We start from the raw sequence: 22,164 nt of genomic DNA, 5'->3' as shown, positions 1-22,164 counted from the left end.
AGCGCTAACCGCTACGCCACCCCACTATCCTAACATATCCACTATAAACTTAGTTATAAACAATTTATAAAATTTTCCCATCGCCGATGAACGCCTTTATTTTTTCATCATTATATCTGTATATATACAGTGATATTAAATTTCATCTTTTATTTTCTAAACCTTAAATGATATCTGTTTCTCTTAATTTTTTATCCAACTCGTTTTAAGCTTAGGGATAAAATTAGTTATCGACAATTTTATAACTAACTTGTCCTATCGCCGACAAAGGCCTTTATTGAGGTGTGAGGACTCTGAGGAGGAAATAAGGACAGCGGCGGGGTGAACATAACCCAAAGGCCATTTTCAGCCAATCGTAGTCTGCAACGATTTCGGTGTGAAACTGTTGCATTCACGTCCTCGAAAAAAAGGAAAAAGGGGAAAGGGAAAGGGGAAGACGGGGAAAAAGCGCTCGGATCTTGAAGATAATATATATTAGGTTTTTTTTTCAAATATTGAGATCGATGTTGACGGATCACAAGGTTCTTCTATTCGCGTTTATCTAAACGGCCGTTAATATGGTCGCTCTAGGATGGGCCATCCTGAAGTCTGATCGATCTACGTCCATGATTCCTTTGTCCATTAAATATTGCGAAACCTCATTCGGAGAGCGGAGCATGGGCATATATGCAACACAAAACTAAAAAACGCCTCTAAAACCATTAAAATGCATCTGTTTCTTTAAAGCGATGTCTATTATAAGTTTAAAAAACAGCCTATATGTTTTTTATGATGTGAAATAAAGTGTTTTCTAGAAAATAGTTACTTTGGAAAACATTTGAAGATCTTTAAGAAATCTGAGAAAAAACAGGGAAAAATGTGTAATATTAAAAAAATTAGTTGTTGTTCAAATTAATTAAAATGAATTGAATTTGATATACGCAATTGCTAATATATATAAGTGATTTATGAAAAAGTAAACGGGTAATTTTAAAGTTGATAAAGCGATTTTTAGTGACTTTAATTTTGTGTTGCATAAATGCAACAGTTTTCAACTGCTTATTTTTCTAAAACTACTTTCTTTATTGAAACAGTAAAATCCTACTCTCGTAGTTAAAAAGTCAAATTAATTGCTCAAATAAATCCCAAAAAGTAGGAAAACATGTTTTTTTCGGTTATTTTCCACAAATAATATAGCCATTTTAATCAAACTAAATACATAGAGTGGTACCGTTCATCATTGGGTACATGCGTACGTTTTTACTATTTCAATTAGTTAATTAAATAGCAGCTGAAAGTTGTTGCATATATGCAACATAAAACTATAATCACTTAACAACGCCTCTAAATCCATGAAAATACATTTCTTTCTTTATAGCGATGTATATTATAAGTTATAGAAACTACCTGTATGTATTTATTATGAGAAATTAAGTTTTCCCTAGAAAATAGTTATTTTGTAAAATCTTTGAAGATCTTCTTAAACTCAATATAATCTGTGAAAAAATAGCGAAAAATGTCTGTCCAAAAAAATTAATTTTTATTTAAAATAAATTGAAACGAATTAGATTTAATATACGCAGTTGATTAATAATATATATTAGTGATTTCTAAAAATAAACGGGTAATTTTAAGTTAATAAAGCGGTTTTTAAGTGACTTTAGTTTAGGGTTTCATATATGCAACAACATTAACTGTTAACTATTCTAAAACTATTTACTTTGTCGAAATAGTAATAAGGTACTCTGGTACCTAATTCCAAGTAATACCTGCCAAGGTTCCCTTGGCTGTGGTTTCGATAGATAGTAGATAGGGACAGTGGGAATCTCGTTAATCCATTCATGCGCGTCACTAATTAAATGACGAGGCATTTCGCTATTTCAACAATGGGCCCACCGTATTTCGACTCACCTCAATTGTTTATTCGCCCTAAGAAGGTAGGGATCACCTTAGCCAGATTATTTTAAATTTAGATAGACGCAAATATCACTCGTTGGATGGGAATAAAAAATGGGAATTTTAAAAAAATAATTTAGGACACCATATCGTTAAATTTTGAAGTTTTAATTAATTGCCGCAACTTCAACCTACTCCTACACGGCTTTCCCCGGTTGCCTCGCTAGGTGTTTGAGAAACCGAGGTCACACGATTGAAAAATCGCCAACATCGGAGCGAACCCTGCACCGCACCCACGCTCAAATACCGGAGTTGGGCCTTCGAGACGCCCAAGTCTGATAATAGTTTGGCCGAGGCTTTGCACCACAAGCCCCGCCAGGTAAGCGTGATGGATCCAAAGAGAACTTCGATCACACCTACCGCCTCCCTCAACAACACGTGAAGCTCATCCTCGCCGGCATACTTGGCCGTTTTAGCGGCGTCAGCAGCCTTAATGCTACCATGGTCCGATATCACCTGAACGTCAAGACAGCGGACTGTTTCTCTATCTGGCGAGCGAATAACGAGGTCGGGGATACACACCTTACCGGATGCCAGTCGGTAATGAGGTTCTTTGAGAACCGTGTTTCCCTTTCCATCAAGCAACTCAGCTGCCAATCATGTCTTTTAATTCGGGCTCCATGCGAACGGTGGCAACACTGGAGGATGTGTGGTAAAGTCTCTTTCGCTGAGGCTCCGCCCGGAAGGTGGTAACCGGCACGGCAGACCGTGGACTTATTTTGGCCCCTACTAATGGAAATGAATATAACTAGCCATTGGTACTGAAACGTATTTCTTTTTATGTAATCTTTACCTTTACCTTTGGTTATATTTATACCGATATCATATTTTTCCAGTGCTACAGATAGCTACCTACTAACAAAAACCACACAGGATAAACGATGTTGCTATGTCATAAGTATACGGCATTCGTTAATTAACTAGTCTGAACAAAATAAATTTAAATTATCATATTTTTTTTAACATCAGTCTTCTTAGCAACTTACCGATTTAAGTTTTTTTTTGATGCAAACTTGAAAATTTGTCAAGCCAGCAACAATTAAAACTATGTCGGTCAAGGTGCTTACACGAAATCCCTTCAAAATAATTAATTTCATGATAAAATGTTTTCGGAAAATGTAATTGTTCATGAAAAAGCGTAGATATGTAATTTTTTCAATTAATTTAGAGGGAATAGATCGATTAACAGTAAAATCAGTTGATTGAATTTAATATTGATTAAGGATTAAATGGATAAAAATAACTAAAAAAATTGCAATATCTGAAACTTCAGCCAATTGATAAACCTCACACATATCGTTTGTTTTTTCGGCCTTGTTCCAAACCAAGACGTTTTTTTATAATATCTGTTACTTCAGTCTTAATGTAATTAAATTTTGAATAATTATGTTTGCTTTACCGTCATACATTTGGGGTTGATCTATTTCTAATTGCTTAAAGAAGTACTTAAGTATCGTTAATTACATTTAACTTATATCCAATAACATTGATTTCGATAAGCATATAATGTTGCACTTTATTTATGAAAGAAGCTTAAAAACGACGGTATTTCAAATATGGAAGAAAAATATTTGTTTCGTACACTGTATACATGTACAGTGGTGTCGAGATCAGACCAACAGCTTCCTTTATGTAAAACCCCCAATACTGTCAACGGGTGATGTCATACTAAATTATACAGGGTGTAAATAAATGTTTAGAATTCATGTTTTATTGTATGCAAGTGACAACGAATGACAAGGTACAAAAAGAATACTGGAGAATGCAAAAAAATATTTTAAAGCACTGTCGTACGATTAGTCTTAGAACGTGGGCCTCACACTACAACCTCTTAACTGTTTGGTAAACACCTCAACGTAAATATTCGACGTTTCTACCATTGTGGTTTAGGCACTCTTCCATGTCTTGCAATACATTTGCAAGCAGTAAACTCATGACGCATGGTAAGACTAATGGTATTGCCGTCTTACGAAATCCTCGTCCGTTAAGGGTTGATGTAGGGGGGTATGATAATGCCGGTAATGATGCCCTTGTAAACTGGCACAAACAGTAGAATGGCGTAGTGCAACTTCTTGTTCCACCGTTTGAAGAACGCGAAATGGCGATAAAAGCTAATAGAACAATGGTTAGATTCGGTCGCGGCACATGCCGCGTAGCTGGATATATCCGTCTCCAGGTATATTGGCCCGGAGAGAAAAGAAGGCAGCGCTTTCTTATTGTGCGAGGTCTTACACCCTCAGTTATTTTTGGGAGAGATTTTCTACGAGGAACGGGGATAAAAGAATTGTAACATCTAACGTATTGATCGTCGTCAAAATTAGGCGTAAACGGGATATCGGGATAATTTTGTGAATTTAAAGAGAATTGCATGAAATCGAGCTTGAAATGTTGGAGATCCAGGGGGTTAGAAGTTGCTTCCTTTACAAATTTTTTATTAGTAACGAAAGCCACGACAGTTCGCGAGGGTAATTGCCCCGTAAACAAGCTGTCCCTAATAAAATCTTGCGTTCCGGTGGTTATTAAGAAATTTTTCATAACAATAGAGTTTACTTCGTAACAAGCGTTTATTCCCGAATTTAACATCTGAGCGTGAGCTAGTTGCAGTTCGGGATTAACCTCAATTTCGCGCGTAAACAAGGTGCATTCCGTTAAATCAATCTTATACTTTTTGCCCGCTTCATTGTGAATAATAGCGAAATCCGTGGAGCTTCGATGAAGTCTAATTCGCACCTCGATATTATCTAGTAAGAATTTGGGCGTTTTGAACATATCCAAAAATAATTCGCCAATTACATCGCACGTCTTTGATTTTGCCACGCGTTTAGCGCGACGACCAATACCATTATCTTCTTTGTTAATATTGGCATCTTCTAAAGCCTTCGCCGGATCGATAATGGTATCCAAATAATATAACATAGAAGTTAACCAGGAATTGGCCGCCGTTTGTCCATAATTTAAAAGTATTTTAAAATAGGCCATATATGGATACATATTATTAGGTTGCTGGACGGCGACGCCATTAAGAAATAATTCTACTTGACAAAATAGCGAGGCAATTATTAAATTTGTTACAGAGACTTTCTTTTCCGCATCTGGAACGGCCGTGCCGTCCTCGTGTAAAACGCGAAATTTTAATCTCAAAAGGTGGGGTGGCGTAGCGGTTAGCGCTTTCGCCTCGCAGCAAGAGGATCCCGGGTTCGATCCCGGACTGTGGCACCGGGTGAAAATCTGGGAACAAATCCTTCTGCGTAGAGTTTGCAAGTTCTCTCCCCGCTTGTTGAAGGAGTTTTCCTCCGCGGTCTAACCCGGTTTCTCCTTTCCATCAAAACTTGCAGAGGTTAACGGTAATAGTTAGAATAGGGCGCTGTAGGTTAGCTGTGGCATAGGGGCTAGCCACCACCCCTCTATGCATTGTAAAGGGACCCACCTGTAAATAAGCCACAGGCTTAGTGTGGAAATCCCTTCGTAGACAAAGCTTATATTATTATATTATTATTATTATTATTATTATTATTATTATTATTATTATAGTTTTAGTCAAATCATGATAATTGTTAGAGGGAGGAATGATAAATTCTACATATTTAGCATTAGTTAGTGGGGCAATTGGATAATGAGCAGTCGTTTTGTCCCAACAATATTATTATTCACCACTGGCTTTTCAAATACTTCAAAATCAGAGAGAACACTTTCGTAGGTCGACATGTTTAGTCTAGAAAATCGCGTTTAGTGCGTCGCTTAACACGTTTGCTCCGGCTTGTTTTAGCAGTCCTCTTTCGTTTTGGGCCCGTCCCGCTCTGAGTGTTGACAAACCGGTCCACGCCTTTATGTAGTAGGGAATTTTTAGATTGCTTGACATTTCGTTTAATCGATTCTCGAGGTGATATTCCGGGGTTTTGTGCATCGCTAATTACTCTACTCGTTAACCCAACAGCTTCGGACGCTAAAGTACTAATGGCCGGTCTAATAAAGGGTGTAATTTTGCGCAATAAAGAATTGAAGATACCGCCAACACTAAAACGACCCCCCGATTGGAAAACGTTCGCGTGTAAAGCCGGAAGAGACGATCCTCTTTGGAAATACAGAGTATATCTATTGGGTACCATTGCTCAAGTTCTATTGACGTCGACGCCTAAAAAACAGTTTAATATATACTTTACCCACATTAAACGGGATATTTTCCCCGTAATCGGATTTCAATTCAATTTCAATTTCCTGTATATCGCTAGTTGAAATTGGATAAAAATCGATATTATTAAATATTTCCTGGTTCTCCTCGTCTAGCAGCGAAAAAGCCGGCATTTTTATGAAACGTAGCAGAGGGGCTTGACCACCACCCACTACTTGTTGACGGATAATATTGGTATAAACAAACATGGCATCGACGCCTCTCATGATATCCGCGGGATACTCCGACGTCTCGTTATTGATATACCGATCCAATTGATTACTACTAAAACCTAACAATCTCCCCAGTCCTCGTCCGGGTGTTGTTTTGGGAAACAAAATTGAGACCGTATCGTTCAGTTTTGAAACCGTGACAGTTCCGTCTACATTCTGCGTAAATTTTAGACTTTTTCTAGGCGTCGGCGACATGGCTTCGCTCATAGCACTTAAAACATCGCTAATATGATAATATACCCCGGGAGGAATCTCGCACGCGAAATTATCAACTCGTCTGGCTTGAGACCCGGGTAAATACGGCTGGTCAGCCATATTTGGGTCTTCTGTAAATCTATCCACATCGTATTCGCTAGTCCAAAAATTATTATCCGCTGTCAGGGTCATTATTCTTAATCGAGGATTTACCAGAGCTACTCCCGAATGACTGTGTTGAAAAAATTCTCCCTCTTCGGGAATGTTAAATAACTGAGCCATTGGTCCAGCTACCGATACGCGAACACCTGGTTCTATTTCGAGACGAACATAAAATCTATCTTCCAGCGCCGTTTTGAGAATGTACATTTTAAAATACTGGCGAGGCATATATTCTTGAACCCCCAATAACTGGTTTATAATTTTTAAATGTAAAGAGAAGGGAATTACGGCCCCGCTTGCCGTAAAATCGCAGGTATATTCGCCCGCGGGTATTTTGATTTTTGTGAAACTAGTCTTAGTAAATAGATACATTAGTGAGTCATGAGCGCGATAATTTACGAATGTGTCATTAGTTGTTTTGAAATGCGTAAAATTACGCTCTAAAGGTTTAGTGGATAGAAACGTCCCACCAACGTATTCAGCTTCTAAATTTAATATATCACGCAATTCCTTTGGGAAGAGCATTTCAATTTTTGCCGGACAATAGACTCTAAAATAACGTTCCGATCCTTGTTTAATAACGCTAAATTCGGCCTGTTGCAATCTTAAAGGGTCAAAATTGCGCGCAGTTATTTGGAGGTTTTCGGCAATTTCTTCATAAATCATCTGTCGATTTAAACTCGCCTGACATTTTAAAAAAGAAATAAAGCCAGGGTTCTTCCCAGGGGGTATAGCGCTTTATGGTTCTATTGACTCGATATTCTATGTATGCATTGTCTTTGTCTATGGTATATTCTTCTAACGTCATGCTCAAGGGACCAAGCTGGTGTCTTCCGGAATAATATCTATCGGGGTCAGCGTTAAGCAATTTAGCTACTTGGGGGGAAAATTTAATTTCCACCCATTCCGGTGTTTTGAAATTATACACGATAGCATCTCCCCAATTATCTACTGTGTGGTATGTTACTTGAATTTTTTTAAATACTAATTTTTCTAAAGTGTTGGCTACGGCTCGATAAAGCCCTTCGGCGTTTTTCTCTGGCGTTTTACTGGCTTTAAAAGTTTGAGGTAAGAACAATACTGTGTAATTGTCATAATCTTCAGGGTTAATTGGCTTAGGCTTTTCAGAGATAATTGGCTCGGGTTTTTTCTCTGGCGGATCAACCGGTTGCGGAAACAAGGGTTTTTCATCAACCGGTGGTGGGGAGGGGGTCGGTAATATGGGTAGCTCAAAAGTAGAGGATGTTGTAGAGTCTGGAGATTTTGAGGGGTCAGGCTTTGATGGGTCGGGTTTCGATAGCTCGGGTTTCGGTAAGTCAGGTTTTGATGGGTCTGGAAATATATATATTTCCTCAACCTCTGTTGGCGAGGGGGTCGGCGTCAGCGGTTCGAAGGTAGAGGGTTTCGGAACCTCGGGTGCTGGAATTTTAGGGGGGTCCGGAGCTGGAATTTTGGGGGGATCCGGAGCTGGTATTTTGGGGGGATCCGGAGCTGGTATTTTAGGGGGATCCGGAGCTGGTATTTTAGGGGGATCCGGAGCTGGTATTTTAGGGGGATCCGGAGCTGGTATTTTGGGGGATCCGGTGCTGGTATTTTAGGGGGATCCGGAGCTGGTATTTTAGGGGGATCCGGAGCTGGTATTTTTGGGGGATCCGGAGCTGGTATTTTAGGGGGGTCCGGAGCTGGTATTTTGGGGGGGTCCGGAGCTGGTATTTTAGGGGGATCCGGAGCTGGTATTTTAGGGGGATCCGGAGCTGGTATTTTAGGGGGATCCGGAGCTGGTAGTTTAGGGGGATCCGGAGCTGGTATTTTGGGGGGATCCGGAGCTGGTATTTTGGGGGGATCCGGAGCTGGTATTTTGGGGGGATCCGGAGCTGGTATTTTAGGGGGATCCGGAGCTGGTATTTTGGGGGGATCCGGAGCTGGTATTTTAGGGGGATTCGGAGCTGGTATTTTAGGGGGGTCCGGAGCTGGTATTTTAGGGGGGTCCGGAGCTGGTATTTTAGGGGGATTCGGAGCTGGTATTTTAGGGGGATTCGGAGCTGGTATTTTAGGGGGGTCCGGAGCTGGAATTTTAGGGGGATCCGGAGCTGGAATTTTGGGGGGATCCGGAGCTCTAATTTTGGGGGATCCGGAGCTGGAAGCTTCGGTAGTTCAGGCTTGGGCGGCTGCGGTTTTGGCTTAGGTGGTTTGGGCTTTGGATAGTAGGGTTTCGGTAAGTCAGGTTTAGGTGGGTTTTGTTTTGGAGGTGTTTGTTTTGGAAAAGTTATTTTGTCTGGTGGTGGAGGGGTTATTTTAGCTGGCTGTGGTTGTACAAGTACTACGGGTTCAGTCGTAGCAATAGGTATCGGAAGAAAAGGCGTAGTTCGCGGTAAAATAGGTATAGATGGCGGTACAGGCCTATATTCCGGTTGAGGTTTTTTTCTTATTGGCGGAACTTCGTGGTTTGTTTTACGTTTAATGGCTGCCTTGGGAATGTACTTGTAATCAAATTTTTTTTAAAACTATCTCCAACATTATCAATTTCGATTTCCACGTAATTGTTAGTGTAATTTAAACTTATATTTTTAGCATGCTTTGATACAGGATATTTGGATATATAGGGAACATCTTCGTAATTATTCTCCTTAAATTCAAATAATGTGGTCAAGGGGGAATCAGCTGGTATTTTGAACCGTATGTTTTCCTCTCCTAAAACTTGCAGGTAAACGGGAAAGTTTGTATCTAACTGTTTTCCCAGGGCCCCGTCTTTATATTTATTCACTAATTTAAAAGATAATTTCCCTTTTAAATACGGATGACTGTTTACATCGTCATTTAAAAGCTCGACAAAATTTTGAGGCAGTTCGTACTCTTTGGTCTTAACATAACGATTGACGGGTATCTCTATTTTTTGATATTCAACAGGCTCTCGAATAGCCGCATATTTGTCACTATTTGGATCATTTACGACCTGAATTTCAAACTTGTTAAACTCTTCGCTTATATTCACCCAGTGATTTGGAATTATGATTTCCGCCAACCCAACTTCATAATCACTAGTCAAGTTAAGGGGCTGATGCAAATAATTTTTAAAACTTGACTGGGTATTGTTAGGGTATATATCTAGACACGTATTAGACGCTAAAGTTAAAAAAAGTCCTCATTCATGACTAACGCTTGTTTGTCAACTAACCCCAACTTCTTAAACTAACCTTATTTTATACATAAAAAGATTGTCCATAGCTCGGTGGACTGGCCGGGATTTGAACTCGCCACCTTTTTGGGTATCACATTAGTAAACCCTGCCTTAACCCATTGAGCTATGGACAATCTTAAAAAACACGCCGTTTATGTTTATCAAAACGTTAAAGTTTCTTAAACTTTTAGAGTCATTACCCTTGAAAAAATCTACGTAGTTGAGTAATTGACCTTACCTGATTCCAATAAAAAAGGACAACGCCCTGGTTAGATCAAACCAGTTTCAACCTGTTTGAGGCGGTTATTATATAAGACACGCTGCTTTAATACTACGTTAAAGGGTGTGGTCGGTAAAAAATATTTTTTTATCTTGAAAGCATTGCCTCGAGACCTCTTTTAATACTAAATTTGCCCTTCGTATTTTAGTATATAAGCGCCGTGTTTCGAAACGAAAATTATCAGTTGCTCAGCTACACTCTTAAGCATTAATATCAAAAAGTGCCGTACAATTTTTAAAAAGATGTCTTTCTCGAGAGACCGTGTGAGAAGAGACCAAAGAGACAGTGGACTTACGCAGCTTATGCTGTGTGAGAAGAGAGCAAATTCGATTTTTCCATCCGTCTCTTCTCGGGCATAGCTTGAGAAGAGACCAAATTCGATTCATGGGCTAGATTTACGTAACGCATCACTGAATCTTTAGGGGATACGTACGCCCTAGCCAACTTAAAAAGTTGCCACAGCCATCAGAATGCACGAACAAAGCTTGTTGGCTGTGGTTCATGAATCGACCTTCATTGCAGCGTCATTTGCGTACATACAACGGACTACTGCAATGAAGGAGAAGTTCTGGCGCAAACAACCAGACCAGAACTAGAAGACCAGGCCCCCCACAGTGGCTCGAATGTAACTTCCTTCGGGAGGTAAAGGGTCAACGAAGAATTTTATGGGACATGGCCCGTACAACCCGACAAGCCCTGCTACCGCATAAAGTTCTGCGTACCTTGCACCAAATGGAACACGTTCTCTTCAGTGAGGCTCTACTCGGAATCTCGACTTCGATGTCCTTCTCAAACTTAACAATTTCACGACATCAACGTGGCTCTCGATAGATACATTTCGGGAACAAGAAATGGCGGAAACAACCAGTCGAAAGGCCCAAGATCTTCAAGAACCAATGGAGGATTTCACTTAAAAGGTCGTTTTCTAACAATCCTCGACTACCCGGCCTGTCTTTCATCAAAATTCATCCGGCAGTGTTTATCCCACGCGGCGCCCCCTGACGTCAGCCATCAGAATGCATGAGCAAAGTTTACTAATGGTGGTTGCCGTCAGCCACAAGGTCGTGCAAACTTACTTGTGGTAAATAGTTTAGATTTAATTTAGGATTCAGCATGTAACATGTTTTTTGTGTTGTTGGCGAACAAGCCATTCCCAACTCAAAGAAAAGAAGTATTGACCTTTTGATGACGCTGGTAAACAATGTCATTATTTTTGTTATATCTATATTCTTGTTAATCTGTATTATTTTATTGTCTATAGTATTTGGTATTGTTATTAAAAAATCTTTATTTATATATCTGGCTTTGTTTCTCAGACATATTTAAAAGGTTTATGGCGGGAAATTCAAACGGGGATCTTGCAAAAATAACTGGACTGGTTTATTAAAAATGGGTAAATCCCCTCTGAATAGTCTTAGCAGGGTGGAAGGCAGGTAAGATTTTTTTGTTAAATAACACAATTTTTGGTTGGAAGTTTGGTTTGAGGATTGGTGGATGGGGAGAGGGCGGCCATCTTGGGGTGGCGGCCATCTTGGATCTCTGCGAATCTGTATAGTCCCTACTACTGAAGCCGTCATATTGGTTGCAAATGAAGTAGAGAGGGGTAACACACCCAAGTTGGGTTTACCTTTTAATAGAGAGACGATAATAAAATCCCAAGCTACTGATCCAGAGTTATCTCGTTTAATCGAGGAGTTAGAGCGTGTTAGAAGCTCTGTAGACCCGGAAACGGCAATAAAGGCCGGGGCAGTATTGGATCAGTATATAATGGATCAAGACGGTCTTCTATTAAGATACTTCGCACCATGGGACGAGGAGGATGAGGATGCCCTAGAGAAAGCTTGGAAGGTGGTAATACCTCGAAGCATAAGACTATAGTCTGTCAAACGAAAGAAGAGCCCTGAGAAATTTGTCCAAATTGGTGTCGCCACCATCGACCCCATAGTACTTTATCAACTTGTTTTGTCAATAGTCGTCTGTAATATAGTCTGCTATAAACAGATAGGCTTAATCGCAATAGAACCAATAAATTTTGCTATATATATTTAATATGTTTATGTTTCATGATTTTTTACGATCATCGAGTATTAAAGAATAAACAAGATGGCCCCGGCCAGATTACACTTTTCGCGCCCTCTAGTGACTAGAATTAGTATTACTATATTCATTGAACCCGACAAATTTAAAATTTTCAGGTTTTTTTCCATTGTTTATAAAATAGCATTCCGATTATGAATAAAACCAATCTAGTAAGAATTTGGTTTACAGTTTAATTAAATAAGTAATTAACTGTAGTGTTCAAGTCTTGGTGGATTAATTAGGCGAGATATACTAATCAATATCCAAGATTTATTCTACCATATGATTATGGTCATTCGTTACATTGGGTGGCAAGGATGCCGCTTGAGTGCGGATAAAGAAGTGAGGAATGTTCTCTCCTATATCTCATCATGAACGCTGGATCTCTAAAGGGACTGGTAAACGGAATAGATTTTTCTCTATAGCACGTTTGCTTTGTAAAAAAATAAATAAAAAAAACGGGTACGGCTAAGGTCGTTTAAATTTCTTTTCAATAGGTTTATTCAGAATCACAAAAGACCGAATGGCCTTAAGTGTTCCCAAATTCACAACCCCCATACCTTCCCCCGACGCTATGCTAGAGAGGACTCGGTTTGTACAGTGGAAGGCGGGCGTTTTCCGGTCCCTTTAGAGATCCAGCGTTCATGATCTCATGCTTAGAAAATGGGGGTTACAATCAATCGATATCTGAGGATGGGGCGCCATCTAGGTTGTGTTTGGAATAAGCGGGAATTACGAATATAGCAATACTCTCCCGTGAGATTAAAACCCAGTGACTGTATGAGTCTTAAGATAATGTGAGGGTTTAACAATAAAATTCGAAGATCATTGGCAACTTGTAATATTGCGCTATGCATTTGTAACAGTTTGGTTGAGCTTAATGAGGTAGATTGTAATTCAGATTTAACTTCGTTTAAGTCACTATTTTATACTGTCCTTTATGAGGTTATTGTTATTGTGGTGAAAAGTTTGTTTAAAGTCATTATTTATACTGTCCTTTATGAGGTTATTGTTATTATGGTGAAAAGTTTGTTTAAAGTCATTATTTATACTGTCCTTTATGAGGTTATTGTTATTATGGTGAAAAGTTTGTTTAAACTCATTATTTATACTGTCCTTCATGAGGTTATTGTTATTATGGTGAAAACTTGGTTTAGCTGCTGTCTCATAGGTTGAGCCTTTCAGGCGCTCGTCTGTTTCGGAGTGGGCGGCGGCGAATTGGTGTCGCGGATGTGGTGGTGGTCCTTGGGACCAGTGACCCTCGCATTAATTATTATTTTACCGGTCCCACTATAAATTAAATTTCTAAAATGGTGAGAATAAAAAGCACGTAAAGACACAAAAGTAAAGAAGCTGAAAATTCTAATTGAATTTGAATTTTTTACTGTAGGAAAAAGTAGCATATAACCATCCATAACAGGGACTTGGCAATACTACGTCATGCAACGTCAGGCTACCTTCCACTAGTGCTAAAAAACATACCAGGAGGAGGGACTTATATAGCTTTCATTCTGTTAAAAAACATACCATAATGGCGCTGGGGGCGGAGTTAAGCCCGAATTGCCAAGTCCCTAGTTAACTTTTATTTCTTATCACAATTTTTCAACTAGTTGCCACTAAATATCATTATATCAATCAACATGTCTAATGATATTTGAGGTTCTTAATCCTTTTGTTAATTGTCGTTGATTCAGGCGTGTAATTAATGATTATTATTAAGACTTGCGGTTATAGAAAAAGATAAAAAGAGTTACGTTTATTAATCGTTCTTTACATGTTCACGCGAAAAACCCGAATGCCTAGCTCTCTCTCGCCGTTTACTGGCTAACCTCGTGTTTCGTTATTGATCGGCGATAGCATAGCTATCGCCATCTATGTTTCGAATGTTTTAGCGCCTCATTCAAATATGCGTTTAGATAGATAGATAGATAGATAGAGCTAACACTTTTCTGAACTATCCTTATTCCTTATTGCATTTTACATAAATTCGGTGGCAATATCTTCTCTCGCTATCAGTAAGCCAGATCAAATACTGTTTAATATACTCCCTTATGTTCCTATAATTTTTATATTGTTAGCGTGATTAACGTAGGCTACGTTGTTAGTCAACTTAATCTCATTCATTATACTACACTGTTTCTTAGCCCTATATTCAATAATTACTCTGTTTTTACATCTCTCTTTGTATCCGATGTTCGTACACAAGCCAGAGACCTGCACGGGCCGAGTTTTTCAGGCCCGACCCAAGCCCGGCCCGGTTTTAGCATTTTAAATAAGCCCGAAACCCGACCCGAGTCCGAGTACATAGTTGGTTTTTCGGCCCGGTCCGGCCCGGCCCGTTACATGCATTAACCAAGCCCGGCCCGGCCCGGCCCGACACATTGCATGAATTGAACAGGCCCGACCCGGCCCGGCCCGTTACACGTAGTGCAGTTGTAATTTTTATATTTTTTTACATAAAATCAATGATTTGAATTCATATTTGCTTTAGCGTCGTGTATTTTTCATTTCTTTTGATAATTGTTCGTTACATTTGTCCTTAGAAGCTTATGCTCATTTAATTATCTTTCATTTGAACTTTGGATTAAATGATAATCAAGTTCGGCCCGGCCCGGCCCGGCCCGTTAATTTCCAAAATTTTAAAAGCCCGACCCGGCCCGGCCCGTTAATTTTCAAAATTTTAAAAGCCCGGCCCGGCCCGATACAATTTTCAAAAGTGGAAAGCCCGGCTCGGCCCGACCCGATCGGGCCGGGCCTCGGGCCGGACCGGGCTTAAGCCCGGCCCGTGCAGGACTCTGACACAAGCCACTCTGCTGGCTTCACGAACAGTGTTCCATAAATAAATAAATAAGTAATGTGACCATACACTACTGCCAGAAGTAAATATTTACTTCTGCTACTGCCTAATACTACTGACAACTAGTACTGGCTATGGTCTAGAATGTCGACTACAAGAGACTCATTCTAGAGTATAGACGCTAGACAAGATCAATAGTCAATAGAACACAAAACTTTTGTAGGGAAGTTGTAGCCAAGGAGTACTAACTACCTAGGAGTAGAATAGGTAGAAAATGTGTTGAGCTAGAAAAATTCTAATAAGGAACCCCGAATTTATAAACTGGTCCCACCCAGAGACCTGCACGGGCCGAGTTTTTCAGGCCCGACCCAAGCCCGGCCCGGTTTTAGCATTTTAAATAAGCCCGAAACCCGACCCGAGTCCGAGTACATAGTTGGTTTTTCGGCCCGGTCCGGCCCGGCCCGTTACATGCATTAACCAAGCCCGGCCCGGCCCGGCCCGACACATTGCATGAATTGAACAGGCCCGACCCGGCCCGGCCCGTTACACGTAGTGCAGTTGTAATTTTTATATTTTTTTACATAAAATCAATGATTTGAATTCATATTTGCTTTAGCGTCGTGTATTTTTCATTTCTTTTGATAATTGTTCGTTACATTTGTCCTTAGAAGCTTATGCTCATTTAATTATCTTTCATTTGAACTTTGGATTAAATGATAATCAAGTTCGGCCCGGCCCGGCCCGGCCCGTTAATTTCCAAAATTTTAAAAGCCCGACCCGGCCCGGCCCGTTAATTTTCAAAATTTTAAAAGCCCGACCCGGCCCGGCCCGATACAATTTTCAAAAGTGGAAAGCCCGGCTCGGCCCGACCCGATCGGGCCGGGCCTCGGGCCGGACCGGGCTTAAGCCCGGCCCGTGCAGGACTCTGGTCCCACCGTCTATTTTTTCCAAAAACCATAATTAATAAAGTGCTCCCTGATACCACTGACCCCAACTTTTGGAATAAATAAACTGGTCCGAGCAACTAATCGGAGCCTACGTTAATGATTAACGTAGGCTCCGAATTAATAAACTGGTTTGGGACTTGTAAACCTGTCTTATTTCCTACCCTGTAGTGACGAGCTCATGTAAACAATAAAGATGGCCGCGAGCTACACGGACGCTCAGGAGGTTTAAGCCTCGGTCTTTAGTGTATCGGGGAGACGGGGAGTCGGGTATCATCGGGGACTCGGGGGTCCGAGTAACGGGAGTTTCTGAAGCGTTTGCAAATCTTATTTAAATTTATATTTTTATTATTATGTAACCGATTTATATTACTGAACGAATTGTACCTTATACTGTAGCAGACCACCCTAAAAGTTAGGCCAAGGTTTTTCAACTGTTGCTGATATTTAACTAGTTATGCCACCGCATGGATATTTTAAAATCCTTTCCTAACATTAGAATTAAACCTTCAATACCTTGATTTAACTTTTCATTTATAATCCTTATTTAATTTAAGGATGATGTCAGTTTGTAAGTCTCGTTAATTTAATTCCCCCTTTCCCACAGAGAGGGTCTGAAAATTTAAATCACTTGGCAGAGACTGGATATCTTCAACATTCAGTGACAGACTCTGAATCTCAATGGGCATTTAAAAAACTGTATAAATTTAAATTGAAATTCCAAATTATAATTAAATACTTTTTGTTTGATACGTTGATATTAACGTAATCAATCCTTGAATACTCTATTGGTACTATCAACACCATCGTTAAATTTATTACTTAAATAATATAATTTTTTTAAATATAATAATCAAATTAGCGACTTATAATTAGTTAACTTTAAACAAGTATGTTTCATTGATTAAAATTACATTTCTAAAAATTGTTAGGTTGATAGCACTTTCATGTTTCATGTAGAAATTTCATATTTCCGTGGATGGAGAGATGAACATGTTGATTCCGTTTGTCGTTGATTGAAATTAGATTCATTTTGATCATAAATTTCATTTTATATTTTGAGTTGTTGATTTTATGAGATTGTTGATTTTATTTTTATAATTATCACTTACGTAACTGTTATTAGTAGATGAACCCAGCGAGAGTGGAAACTGCCAAAATGATTAGTTGATTCCGATTGTCGTTGATTGAAATTAGTTTCAATTTGATCATAAATTTCATTTTATATCTTTGAGTTGTTGATTTTATTTTTAAAATTATCACTTATTACGTAACTGTTCTTAGTAGATGAACCCAGCGAGAGCGGAAACTGCCAAAATGATTAGTTAATTTTGCAAAGAATCTGCAATTTAATTCTGCAAAAATCTACCTATTATTTTATGTAGTTCCGTTAAGTGATCATTTAATTTTAAACTTGCCAAACAAATATTGAGCAATGGTACCTCCGTCCCAAACTAGTTATAGTTTTGAAACGCTGACTCGAGTTTCATTTTGTTAATACATTTAATTTTATTAGTAAATCAAGTTACCTCCCTAACTTTTAAGCAGACGAGTCTTCAAAAACGATATCATTGACTCATTGGTGAAATTAGAAAACTCTCTCTGCTTAGCGCGCCTTCTGTCGGGGAGAACTTTAATTTCTTTTTTGATTAATATGATAATATTAATTGTAATGTTTAAGTTCCCAAGTAGAAATCTAATCTTGCCTAGGATTAAAAAGATATAAAATAATTATAAATTGCAAAAAAAATTGCAAGCAACTGTCTCTCCTCCTCTACCTCGATACAATATATATTCGACAGCATCCAGTGGCGGGCGTCGGGGAGGTGGGGGAGGGGGGTCCATATCTAAAGCCAGACAGCTCTCTCTCTCGTCTCCCGCTAAACCCACGCGGGCGTCGGGGAGGTGGGGGGGGGGTCCATTTCCTTCTAACTCTCTCTTTCTTCTCTTCACTATAATTTATCTCGCTTCATATTACAAGCAAGCGTGGCTTCGTGTCAGCGCGCGCGGACGGGCGACTTCACTGTCGTCTCGTATGGATCAGGACTTCGCGGGTTCGAGGCCCGGCGCCGACAGACAAATAATTTCAATTGAAATTAAATACGTTACGCCACCTATGAGGTGCAACGTGAACTACGGGTGAATCTCGAGTCGAAAATTCGCGGGAAATTTGAAATTCAAAAAGTTTATTTATGACGAATCTTATTATGCGGTTACACCAAATCCAGCCAGCCGTCCAGCCAACAGAGGTCGGAACAATACTTTTCAGCTCTAAAGAGCGCGAAAAGTAAAAACAAAATTAACGACAAGACACCAGTTTTATCTTTGTTGAACTAGCTTTGCAATATATTTTAATGACATAAGTTAAAGTACTTGTCCATAAGTAGTTCAGCATCAAAGCGTCTTCAGTCCACGTTTTCATCAGAGTCTTCGCTGTCTTCTTGCATATTAATTTTAAGAGGTTCAATTGTGGTTTCGATGATGGGATCTTTTTCCCAATACTCATGCATTATATTCTCGACGTGCTCTATTGCCTTACGCCAATTATCTGGTGTCACACGTTCAATGGCCCTCAATGTTGCATCTTTGACCGTCGAGAGTTTGAAACCAGAAATCTGCTTCGCAACGTCGTTCTTCACTTGTGCCCATATTAGTTCAATCGGGTTAAACTGGCAATGGTACGGTGGAATCCTCACTACCGTGTGACCTCTACTTTTAGCAACCTCGTCAATTTCGTACTTCAGGGTTCTGGTCTGGACTTGTGACGCTTTATTATTTCATAAAGTTCACGTCGATAATATAATGCATGAGTGTTGGGAAAAAGATTCCATCATCGAAACCACAATTGAACCTCTTAAAATTAATATGCAAGAAGACTCTGATGAAGATGTGGACTGAAGACGCTTTGATGCTGAACTACTTACTACTTCGTTCGTTTATTTGTTTTTAAGCTAAGTCATATATTTAACAACTTGAAGGTTTTTTTATATGAATTAGTTTGAAAATAGATAGTGAGCACTTTCTAACGTTAATTGTGATTAATTTTTAATTCCTTGTTAACCGGCCAAGGCTTATAATGGACAGTTGGAGAATAACGGGCAACTTCTACGTGACGAACAACAGTGGTGGTCGAGGCGGTGCCGGTAAACCTGGGGGGCGTCCGCGAATATGCTATAAATGCAAAAAAACGGGCCATCTTATTAGAAATTACCCTTTCCTCAAAGGTACGGATCCTTTTTTAGAAGCTGATGGTGTGACCATGGATAAAGAATGCGCGTGAGGGAATTTGTTTTAACGCTATAGGTTAGGCAAATCTCTATCTCGAACGACAGCTTATTCTGTATATACTCTGTTACAACAACGGTTGTCAGCACGCGTAAAACTAGGTCTCTATGTAACGTAGTTTTTTACGCGTTGACAAGAGACGAGGAAAATAAGGAACTTCAGGATTTAAAATATCCGCGATTTTTTTAGCTCGAGTGTATGGACCTCTAGGCCTTCGGCAATTTCACCCGTATTTGAAACTAAGGCCTAAAGGTCCGTGCAGGCGTGTACTTGTTAAATATCTTGTAAGATTAAGATTAATTACGCGCGAAATACAAAAATTTGAATTGTGTAATTTACTTGTGTGTAATTTTTACTTATGTTTAATTTACTTATGTGTTATATTTACTTATGTTTATACCTTTTTTCTATTTTTGGTCGATAACCTTAGTCCCTTTTGTAGATTTTTATCTTGTTTTATTTGCATTCACGTCAAAGATGAATTCTTGTGGTACGGGGAAAAAACCGGGACGCACCTTAAATTTCGAGGGGTTAAAAGACCCCTGTCAAGCAGTAGCTAGCAACAATACAGTGCTCCTTGCTTCATCCCCCCTTTTTTCTACGACTTTTTCTCCCCGAACCACCATGAATCAGTGAAATTCTTAACTCTTTTTTAACTAGAACGCTTTTTGCTCTCGCAAGTTCGAGTCAGCCCCAAAAGGGATCTGCCCAATGCAGAAATTAAGTTAGGTTCCAAAAGCACATTTATTCCACTTCAACTTTCTTTAATTTGTATTAAAATAAATTTGTTACTGTTCCCATTGAACACGGTGTTAAATCATTTGACTAGTACCACAAAGTCGCGAAGCATAATTATCCCTAATTAGTAGTGTTGTTTCAGTCCGGCGCTACTAATTTGTAAAGCTCTCCCCAAAAGAACCAGAAAACCCGAAACGAAAACTATAGTCAACTATAGGCTTTTCTTCAGTACTGGAGTAAGAAACTCGCGTCTCGCGCATATTTTAAACCTGAAGTTACTGAAGTTTTTCGTTTCTTAACATTACGCACAAAGCTACGTTACATAGAGACCTAGCTTTGAGCGTGCTGATAACCGTTGCTGTAACAGAGTATAATACAGAATAAGCTGTCGTCTGAGACATATAGTTAATTATTTGCCCTATATGTGTCATTTAAATATTATAACAAGTTAGAGTCAATTAATCAATAAGATCAACTCACTCTTGATCAGCGTGGGAAATAAGGCGGTGGCACAGGGCAAATGACCAGTTTAAAAATTGCCTGGACCAGTTTAGAAATTAAATCGGAGGGGGTCGGTGGTCCACTCGACCACTAATAAAATTTAAGGGTAACCAGAGTCCAGACATTATCTCAACTGCTTGAATTATCCACTTAGTTATTTTAGCAGACGACGCGTCCTGGTCAATGGTCATGGACCAGTTTATTTATTCCAGGCCAGGGGGGTCGCTGGCCCCATGTCCAGTTTCAGAAAAATCCTTATTTCCCACCCTGCTCTTGATACTACCAGCATGTATTTTAAGAAATGATACAACTCCCTGGTTGCAAGACTGGCAGCACAACACTATCTCTCATGACTAGTTAATTGTAAACACTGGGCCTTTTTTATCCAAATTCTAGTTCCTAAACTATATTTAGTTTTCACATATGGGGGATTCATACCATTTACGCCAGGAGGGCGGGCTACCTGGAAGACAAAAACCCCTTTTACATTTTTTCCTCCAGGCGCCTCCTGGACTTCAGGTGTAAATGGTATGAATCCTCCTTGTGTTTAATAATTGTTACACCAAATGAATGGCTTATAAACAAACAGATAGTCTAAATTCAATAGAGATAGTTAATAGCCTATTTATATTATTGGAAAAGAAAAAAAGGACGAGGGCAAGGAGGAAGGGGCGTCAAAGAAGGCCCCCCAGGATGTCGTCATCCAAATGGAGGAGGAGGAGGCTGTCGCCAAGGAGGCTGTCGCGAAACAGACTGTCGCCAAACAGACAGTTTAATTTTTTTTTTTGTAAGTAAAATAAATAATTAAAGTTCTTAGAAATAATGTAAAGAATTATATTAAACTGGGGCACTGGAAAAAATGTTAACAGTTTTTATGTGTTAGACATGAATATCATGACGAAATATAGCTCCTTAAGCCCTAAAACTCTGAGCATATTTCTCCAGAATAGGCAAAACTTTGGTTAGGGCTAAAATGTATTATTATGAGTAAAGACTCATAGTTATGGATTAGCCAGGACGTTGAGGGTGACAATGAAGGGACCTGTTGCTAACATGCGTGAAAATTTAAACTTCAAACTAGCCTTATAATTAGTTGTTACCGCCTTTTCTACCAGTATTATATGGTTAATTTTATTTCCTGTGTTCCAATAAAATTCTTCTTAGACTATAATTTTTCTTCTAGTTTTATATAGGATCATTATTCATCTGTTTTTTTTTAATTTTATTTTGTAAAAATCATTAAAATTCCATTGTTTTAAAATTATTAAAATTACATTGTTGGATCATTATTAAAATTACATTGTTGTAACATTATTAAAATTACATTGTATTAAAATTACTAAATCCGTTTTCTATTAATCATTTAAATTTTGTCTATTAATCCAACTTTTTAATTCATACGCGGGGGGGGGGAATGGTGTGCAGTTTTATAATGATTTAATCCAATTTTATATATTAATTCAACATTAATTCAGACGACGCGTTGGGTATAAGTTCGCCGTTTCGCTCGCGCTCCGGTTTTTGCTTCTACTTCACAGTCTCTTGTTCGTTCTGTATGCGGTTTTTTGCACCCAACGACTTATAACGTCTTCCGCTCACGGTATTTAAAATTAATTTTCACTTAATTATACCATTATTCGTGTTTTCGTAGTCTTTCGAAAATTTCTCG

General features: G+C 39.1%; 2 long non-coding RNA genes across 3 annotated transcripts; one reads left to right on the top strand and one right to left on the bottom strand.

Annotated features, from left to right (window-relative positions):
• Window positions 1–12,480: 12,480 nt before the first annotated feature.
• On the bottom strand, window positions 12,481–14,031 carry LOC149673396 (uncharacterized). 2 transcript variants are annotated; one of them, XR_016367076.1, is made up of 2 exons: window positions 13,985–14,031; window positions 12,481–13,535 (listed from the first exon to the last, which is right to left on the bottom strand). It is a non-coding gene; the product is annotated as an uncharacterized LOC149673396 (long non-coding RNA). The 2 variants fall into 2 exon arrangements; XR_016367077.1 differs by lacking the exon at window positions 13,985–14,031 and adding an exon at window positions 13,758–13,978.
• Window positions 14,032–16,127: 2,096 nt separating this feature from the next.
• LOC149673395 (uncharacterized) lies at window positions 16,128–17,041 on the top strand. Its single transcript, XR_016367075.1, has 2 exons — window positions 16,128–16,385; window positions 16,579–17,041. It is a non-coding gene; the product is annotated as an uncharacterized LOC149673395 (long non-coding RNA).
• The last annotated feature ends 5,123 nt before the right edge of the window (window positions 17,042–22,164 follow it).

Source organism: Phalangium opilio, unplaced genomic scaffold, assembly GCF_054372755.1.
Source record: "Phalangium opilio isolate 3A_F unplaced genomic scaffold, DU_Popi_V2 ptg000052l_1, whole genome shotgun sequence".
NCBI classification, from domain to species: domain Eukaryota; kingdom Metazoa; phylum Arthropoda; class Arachnida; order Opiliones; family Phalangiidae; genus Phalangium; species Phalangium opilio.
This window is presented reverse-complemented; position numbering and strand designations above follow the sequence as displayed.